The sequence below is a fragment of the Callithrix jacchus genome, chromosome 11 (assembly GCF_049354715.1).
Source record: "Callithrix jacchus isolate 240 chromosome 11, calJac240_pri, whole genome shotgun sequence".
In the NCBI taxonomy this organism is placed as follows: Eukaryota; Metazoa; Chordata; class Mammalia; order Primates; family Cebidae; genus Callithrix; species Callithrix jacchus.
In genome coordinates this window covers 22,005,906-22,015,160 of record NC_133512.1, presented here as the reverse complement: position 1 = coordinate 22,015,160, position 9,255 = coordinate 22,005,906, and positions in this window count along the sequence as shown.

Sequence of the window (9,255 nt, the reverse complement as noted above, 5' to 3'; positions counted from 1 at the left end):
TTCCACAGCATGTACATCATTTTGCATTCTCATCTGTAATGTGCCTGGGTTCCATTTTCTCCATATCCTCACCAACCCTTGTTATTTTTCTTATATATATATATATTTTATAATAGCCATTCCAAAGCCTGTGAAGTGGTATCTCTTTGTGATTTTTCTTTTCATTTTCCTAATGACTAGTGGTGTTAATAAGAATGTAACAAACAAAGGCACATTAAAAGATTCATGTGCTTATTGGCCATTGGGGGAATGCCCATTCACTTCTTTTGCATATTTTAAATTTGGTTATTTGTTTTTTTTTTCTTTTCTTGTGGAGTTGTAGGAATTCTTTATATATTCTGAATATTAATCTTTATTCAATATATGGTTTGCATAGCTCTTACATTTGCTCTTTGATCTACTTTGAGATAATTGTTGTATATGGCATAAGGGTCCAACTTTATTCTTTTGCATGTGGTATTCATTTTTTTCAATGCTGTTTGTTGAAAAAATGATTCCTTTCTTATTGAATGGTATTGGCATTCTTTTTGGAAATCAATTGACCACATATGTGAGGGTTTATTTCCATCCCACTTACAGCCTATTTCCTTGGTCTACATGACTATCGCTATGTTACACACAGTTTTGATTACTTTGGTATGTTTTGATAACCGGAAATGTCAGTCCTCAAACTATTTTTTTGTTTCAAGATTGTTTTGGCTACTTGAAAACCTGTGAGAATCCATATGGATTTTAGAATGACTTTTCCTATTGCTACAAAAATTACTGTGGGGATATGAATAGGTATTGCATTGAATCTGTATATCACTGGAGTAGCATTACCATATTGACAATATGAAGTATTGGTTGATGAACAGAGGATGACTTCTCATTCATTATTTCTTCTTCATTTCTTACAACAATTGTAGTTCTTGGTGTACAAGTCTTTCACTTCCTAGGTTAAATCTATTTCTTAATATTTACTTTTTATGATGCTCGTATAAATGGAAATGTTTTGAATCTTTTTATATCTTTCATTGCTAGTGGATAGAAATATAGCTTATTTTTTGTATTTACCTTATAGCCTACAATTTTGCAGGTTTTTTTTTTATTGGTTGTAACAAATTTGTGTGTGTAATCTTCAGGGATTTTTAACATATAAGATTACATCATCTGCAGAGATAATTTTACTTCCTTCTTTTCAAATTCAATGACATTTCTTGTCTGACCATTCTTGCTAGAACTTTCAATATGATCTTCAATAGAAGTGGTGAAAGCAGGTATTTTTGTCTTGTGCTAATTATCAGGGAAAAGCTTTCATTATTTCACCATCAGCATGGCATTAGATGTTGGTCATTATGTATAGCACTTATCATTTTGAGGAAGACCCTTTCATTCTCTGATTATTATTTTTATAATGAAAACCTGTTGAATTTTGTAAAGTGCTTTATTAGTGCATTGATTGAGATGATCATGTGATTTTCCCCCTCCATTCTATTAATTTCATATACCACAGTAATTGATTTTCATATGGTGAGCTTTTCTTACATTTCCAGTAATAAATCCCACTTGGTCATGGTTTATAATTGCTTTAATATGTTGTTTAATTCAGTTTGCTAGTATTTTGCTGAAAATTTTACCATCAATATTCATATGAAATATTTGTGTGTAGCCTCCTTTTCATGTAGTATCTTTTTCTGATTTTGGTATCAGGGTAATTGCAGGCCTCATAGAATAATTTGCAAGTGCTCCTTCCTCTTCAATTTTTTTTTGCAAGAGTTTGAACAGAATTAATGTTATTTCTTCATTAAAAGATTGGTGTAATTCACCATTGAAGCTGTTTGGTGTAGGGCTTTTTTATCTTGTAGAAAGGTGTTTTATTTTGAGGCAAGCTCCTTGCTAGGTATCCGTGTATTCAGGTTTTGTATTTCTTTATGACTTGGTTTCCGCAGATTGTTTGCCTGTTTTACCTAGGTTACACCGATTGTTAGTGTGTAATTGTTCAAAGTATACCTCTAGTCTGTTTATTTCTGCAAAATTGGTAGAACATCTCTATTTTCATTTCTGAACTTAGAATCTTAAACATTTTCTCTTTCTTTTCTTTTTCAGTTGTTTTAAGGTGTTTTTCTAGTAAGTCTATGTATGCTTTCTTAGAGATGGCTTCTTTGCATTTATTTTCAATTTATTTCAAAATTTTGAATGAGCATCTTCTATTTTTTTGTACGTCTTGTAATTTTTTTTGTTGGAAATTGGAAATTTGATGGTTATAATCAGGTACTTCTGGAAATCAGATTCTCTCTCTTCCTCAGGGTTTGCTTTTATTTTTATTGTTGAAGGCTGTATTAGCCCATTTGAGACTTTTCTAAACTCTTTTTGCAAAAATTATTTCTTGTCATATGTTATCATTGGAGTCTGTTTCTTTCGCTCATGTTCAGCTAATGTTTAGGCAGAGATTTTCTTAAAATCAAGAGCTGAAGCAAACAAACCAATAAAAGCCTCTCTCTCTCTCTCTCTCTCTCTGTCTCTCTCAAAACAGAACAAAACAAAACAGAGGCAGGCACTGCAAGGCAGCCTCTAGAGACTGGCTATGTGCTGGGCCCCCTTCCTCTCTGGGGCTAGGCTTGCTCAAAGTTGGGGTTGGGCCAGCAATGAAAGCAGGTCTTCTCAGGTCTTTTCTGAGCACGTGGCTCTCTTGAGCATTTGCATGGCTTTCTAAATTCTCCTGGATATATGGCTGCATTTGATATTCTAATTCTCCCAAAGCATCTCATTAAGCATCTCTTCTGGAACTCTGATGACCTGTTTCATATCTCTACTTGCCATCTCTTGCCTCAGGCACCTGTGAGCTTGTCCTCACCTTGTAGCTTTTATGAGCAGGGCCCACCGCTTTTATCACCTGCATTTGGTGTTGCACAAAACAGAGATGAGTGTCTTTGTCAATCTGTCAGATATCCCCAGAAAGGTTGGAAACATAACACAACGATTTGTAGTGAAGTCTGCTCTGCTCCCTCTTACGACATGGGCGGCGGGATCTGGAGCCAGCCTGCCCTCTGCTGAAGACCCAGTTTGCCTGCTGTGCTGGGGAATGGAGAGATTAAGAGTGAAAATGCCTCATCTTTCCTACTATTGTGACAATGGCTTTTTCTTGATAAGGCATTTGCTTGCTTGCTGTAAACCTGTGACTGTTTTCCAGCCTCTTTCATGCTGGTTCAGATAACTTTTGGACTTTTCTTTTTTTATGTTTTCGTTGGAGTGTGAGAGCTTGGAGTTTCCGAGTCTGCCATCTTGCTGCTCTGATTTTTTAAACCGAATAATATTTAAAGATATGACACAATATATATCAAAGTAACTTTCTTTTATATTTAAATCATATATGTACATAAACAAATGAGGAAAAAATAAAAACGAAAGCAAACCTTCTTTATTCTGCCTTTTTCTCCACATGCTAAAATGAAGAGAGAAAAATAGGCCAATGATTCTCAAACTTCCTGTTGTGAAGGATCAGTTCTCTTTCTAAATATTTAGGTAACACTTTTAAAACTAGACTAAAATTGAATTATTGGAAAAGACATGAAATATCAACCCCATTTTCAAATTATTAGATTTAAGAGACAAAATTTATCTCTCATATTGTGAATGAAGTTCCTAAATGGTTCTGCACAATTTCTTTTGCCAGCCATCAACCTTCAAGTCTCAGTTTGACATTTGATAGCAACCACGCTTTCAGTAGCCTGGAGCGATCATTGCCTTTCTGTCCTCTGAATTAGATAGGCTCATAAGAGTAGAGAAAAAATTACTAAAAGAAATATTTTAACTAAATAAAAATGTAAAGTCATTTGTACATAAAATCATTCAAACTTAGATGGAAGAAAATCATTTGGAAAAATATTGGTCCCAAATATTGTGAAAAGTTAACTACTAAATAATAATTTATAAATAATTTATGCAAAAAGAGACGTGAACTGTTAAGACCTAACAGTTAATTGAACAAAGAAGCAGGCACATACTATAAGATAGAAATTTATAAGAGGTGGAAAATGTATCATCTCCATGAAAGAAAGGAAAACAAACATTACACTAAAACTTGAGATATACCTTTTGCTGAAAAATTATTTAAAAAATTTTCTCATGATTTCTAAATTATTTTCAACACAGACTTGTGTTGAGAAATAGACTTGTTTTTTTAAATAAAATATATTTTTCATTGAAATTACATTTTTAAAAGACTGTCTAAAGCAGAAGTAGTAGCAATGTATTGTGGATTTGTACCATATATACAAGTAAAACATATCATGACAATATCACAAAAGTACCAGGGAAAAATGTCGAATATACTGTTCTACTGGTTTATATCACATGTGAGATACATACTCTTTGAATGTAGACCATTGCTCATTAGAGATGTGCACTATAAATCCTAAGGCAACCATTAAAAGAATTAAAGCAATTCAGTGTTTTCTTAATATTCCTTGATCAAAGCTACTCTCTAAATATTTGGAAATAAATTGATGACCAAATGCCTAATTTTTTTCAGGTACTTACAGCCTTTATGTTTTGCTTATATTTGTAAACCTCTTAGCGGTCTTTTCCTCATATAATGACTTCCCATTGATATGTATATAAACAATATAGAACTCTTCAGGAATTTGTGTATCATCCTTGCACAGCTTCTTTGTGCAATTTCTCTATCTGGCCTTCTATTTTTCAAAGCATGTTCTTCAAGGGTTTAGCTTATCATTGATATTAGTATTGCTACAGTCACTAGCTGAAATTGTAGCTCATTCCATCCTGCCCCACTGGGGTGGACAACTTGTATTTCTTTTTTGTTGTGGTTGCTGGTTTTTGAGATGGAGTCTCGCTCTGTTGCCCAGGCTGGAGTGCAATGGACAATATCGGCTCCCTGCAACCTCTGCCTCCTAAGTTCAAGTGATTCTCCCACCTCAGCCTCCAGAGTAGCTGAGATTACAGGCATGCACCACTACCTCTGGCTAATTTTTGCATTTTTAGTAGAGATGGGGTTTCACCATGTTGGCCAAGCTGGTCTTCAACTCCCGACCTCGTGATCCGCCCACCTCAGCCTCCCAAAGTGCTGAGATTTCAGGCGTGAGCCATCATGCCTGGTGACAACTTGCCTTTCTTATTGCTATTTGACAATTCACAATCACAGCAGAAACACCTTCAAATACTGCATAAAATCCCTTGTCAAGAGACTTTGTAATGAAATTTGTCAAGAGTATTGAGAGGAAAAGATATTAAATTACAGAAGAGACTTCTGATTAAAAAAATTATCTGAAGACATACGCTTCAGTAGCTTACTCTGCAAACCTGGCCCACTTCCATTCAATAGTTACCACAGTGGGAGAGAACATGACTTGTAGCAACAATAACGTCGCTGCAGGCATGATAAATTTGTCTATGATTGGACCAATTGGAATTTCATGGTCTGAAGCGTTATGCATTTGTCAGTCTTGTTCAATTGTTTTCAGCAAAAGTGTTTCAATCATATTGTTATTGTTCATGTCATTCAGGGAAAAAAAGTGAAATGATCTAAAATTAGATTGTGTACTAACTCCAGGCAATTGGTCTTTGTCCAGATACATTTCCTATCTTCTGATAGATTCTTGTTATAAAATTCAGAACCCATTTGTGACAAGTCACAGCTCATTAGCCATCTGTTTCTCTATTACATACCTGTATTTTATAATGTGATAATTTAATTTTTATGGCGTTTATCTAAAAATTTTTATAGTTTTTAAGAAATAACAGCAAATACAAGCAGCATCTCATGTGAAATCAATCATTTTGCTATACATATACTTAAGGCTATAATGATTCAAAGACAGAAAGTTCATATAAAATAAAAATAATGCACACAGAAAAGGACAAAAATACTTTCCCAATTAAATAACCTGGTCTTTTTGCATTACACCGTATGGGCAGTCAGCAGAGGCTTACAGATGTTAGGCAGAAATATGAACCTCTGACAGTCCATAATGCATGACAATGATCCAGAGCATTTTGCCTTTGCTCCCAGATTTCAAAAGTAGCAAGAGAGTTTGTTATCGCCTTCATCACAACCCCAGAGTAACAAAGGACAAAGAAGAGACAAGCCAGGAAATGGAGTGAAAGACTCTGGCTAAGGTGATGTGCCACTGGACTGCCTCTCTGTGTCTGAGGCTCACTCTGGATTGAGTTGAGGGTGCTGGTCGTGTGCGCCCTATTAACCATAAACAAAACAGCACTTAATACAGTGCTTGCATGTATTTCGAAGACGTAATTTTTTTTTTTTTTTTTTGAGACGGAGTTTTGCTCTTGTTACCCAGGCTGGAGTGCAATGGTGCGATCTTGGCTCACCACAACCTCTGCCTCCTGGGTTCAGGCAATTCTCCTGCCTCAGCCTCCTGAGTAGCTGGGATTACAGGCACGTGCCACCATGCCCAGCTAATTTTTTGTATTTTTTTTTTTAGTAGAGACAGGATTTCACCATGTTGACCAGGATGGTCTTGATCTCTTGACCTCGTGATCTACCCGCCTTGGCCTCCCAAAGTACTGGAATTACAGACATGAGCCACAGCGCCTGGCTGTAATTTTTAAATTAAAAAATAAATTGTTAATGTGTCTTCAGCAGCATACAGCATTTTTAAAAATACAAAGAAAATAAGAAATAAAATATATTTGCCTATAATCCCACTACTCTGTGACAGAACTGTTAGCATTTCATCATTTATCTGAGAGCATTTCGGTGTGTGTGTGTGTGTGTGTGTGTGTGTATGTGTGTGTGTGTGTGTGTGTGTATACATTTGCCTGTATGTCCACACACAACTACATAATTGGGGTGGTGTTTCCTATGTCTTTTGGAACTTTCCATTTACTTTTTGTCACTGCGGTGCTTTTACATATTTTGAAAAAGTCAAATTGAATTGCCAGGCTTTTAAGAAAATAGAGGCATTTATTGATTTATTTCTCCCCACCCTTGATTCCTGCTCTTATGTGGCAACTGCGTTCAACACTTGTAGCTGTTTCTTCTGTTTTTTAACTGCATTCCTGTAGGGTATGCTTCTGCCACTCCCGCATGATTATTTGGTTTATAGTTCTATCCGCTGGCTTGGTACTAGGGGAGATGATGATTTGATTTTCAGGTTCCTCACCTCCACACATTTCACTTCTGAGAACAATCACATGTGGCCTCCCTGGGCATTCGTATTGATATTATATTAGGTGTGTGCTAATGTTGAACCATTTCCATGCCTTTAGATCTTTGTCATATAAGCTTTTCCAATTTTTTTTAAACTAACTTGCCCATTTTATTTTTTAAATTTATATATATATTTTATCTTCTACCTTTCTTGAAGTTGCACTTTCTAATTCAAAGAGTGGTTTGCTGATTTATTACTATTCTATGTTGGTGAACAGCAAACACAACTGTCACCTTTTTCCTGTGTGGAATATAACATTATGAAATGGTGAAGGAAGAAATGAATTTGACACACTATACTAGAGATACAGACATGTCAAAGTTTTTCACTTTTTCTAAGTAAAACTTTTCGTGAGTTCCCACACACTGGGGCTGACAGACAATCAAAACTCTGAAATTTTCCAGGCTGTGTGAATGTGTCTATTTTTGAGACCTTGATTTTATCTTTTTTAATTCAATGAAGAGGGCGAGAGGCCTGTTTCAGCATCACAGTCCTCTAGCATTTTTGTCTATGAAATTTTATATTAATAATATTAGTTTGGTAAAGCTTGATCAAAATATGATTATTGAAATGTTTTCAACACAGAAAGATAATTATTTTTAAAATACAGGTGAACATTTATCAATTAAAAACAATTTGTTTAATATTTACTCTTGAGAATTCAGGCTTGTGTGAAATAACCACAGCAGTAATTTATTTTGGCCTACATTATTTTCTATATTATATCTTTTCCAACCAAAGCATTGTAGGATTTTTAAAGCACATATTTTTTTAACTTAATATTCTATAAAATTAACTTTTTCTCTTTCTTGCTTTACATTAGTTTTTTTTTTTTTTTTTTTTTGAGATGGAGTTTCGCTGTTGTTACCCAGACTGGAGTGCAATGGCACGATCTCGGCTCACCGCAACCTCCGCCTTCTGGGTTCAAGCAGTTCTCCTGCCTCAGCCTCCCGAGTAGCTGGGATTACAGGCACGCACCACCATGCCCAGCTAATTTTTGTATTTTTAGTAGAGACGGGGTTTCATCTCGTTGACCAGGATGGTCTCGATCTCGTGATCCACCTGCCTCGGCCTCCCCAAGTGCTGGGATTATAGGCGTGAGCCACCGCGCGGCCACGTTAGGTTTTTAAATGCTGAATCATTCTGAGCCATGCCTTCTTAATAGTTAGAGCTGTGGATGGTGGGTTGATAACCGAACTGATTACTTAAAGGACATCACTACTCAGAATCAAATGAAAAGAATATTTTATACAAAACCATATATAACACACCAAAAACTGTAGTTAACAGAAAGTTTGTTATTAACTGCCTTTGTAATTAAAGAAGAAAGAAAAATAAAGCCAGTAAGTAATGAAAAGAAATTTTTGAAAGAACAGCATAATTTATCAAGAGAAATCAGAAAGTGGGAAAAACGGAAACTGATGAAATAGCAAACAACACAAAGAAGAAGGATGAATCATCACAAAACCTTTCGTTGAAAAGACTGATAATATAGATAAACAACTTGCAAGTGTTACTGAGGGAAGAAAAAGGAGAAAAAATAGACATGCAGACTTGGTGAGGAATGAGAAAGAGAATGTAACATAAAGAAATAATTTTTAAAATCTGGAAACACTGCCGCATAAAGGGAAAGGCAGCAATTTTGAAAATCAAGATAAATAACTAGCATGATTTCCTGGTAAAATATAAACTACCAAAAATACCCGAGGAAGTGAAACTTTTAATGGACCAATTATAATGGAAGAAATTCAGGAGGTAATAGAATACATCACATTGAAGAGGGCACCAGACCAGGTCTCTTCACAGCTGAATTTTAAATTATCTTTAAATGTCTGACAATGTTAGTGGAACTATTCTAGGCTCTAAAAAAGATATAAATCTTCTTGTTTCATTTACAAAGTTAGTGAAATGTTAATAATCAAACTTAGTAATGATAGCATTTAAGTAAAATCATAGAAAATAATGATAAGTAGAGACCAGATTATTTACAAGAAAATATTAGCAAAAGAACCCAGAAATACATCAAAAGAGTAATATACAATGACCAACTAGGATCGAGTACATAAATGAAATAATATTT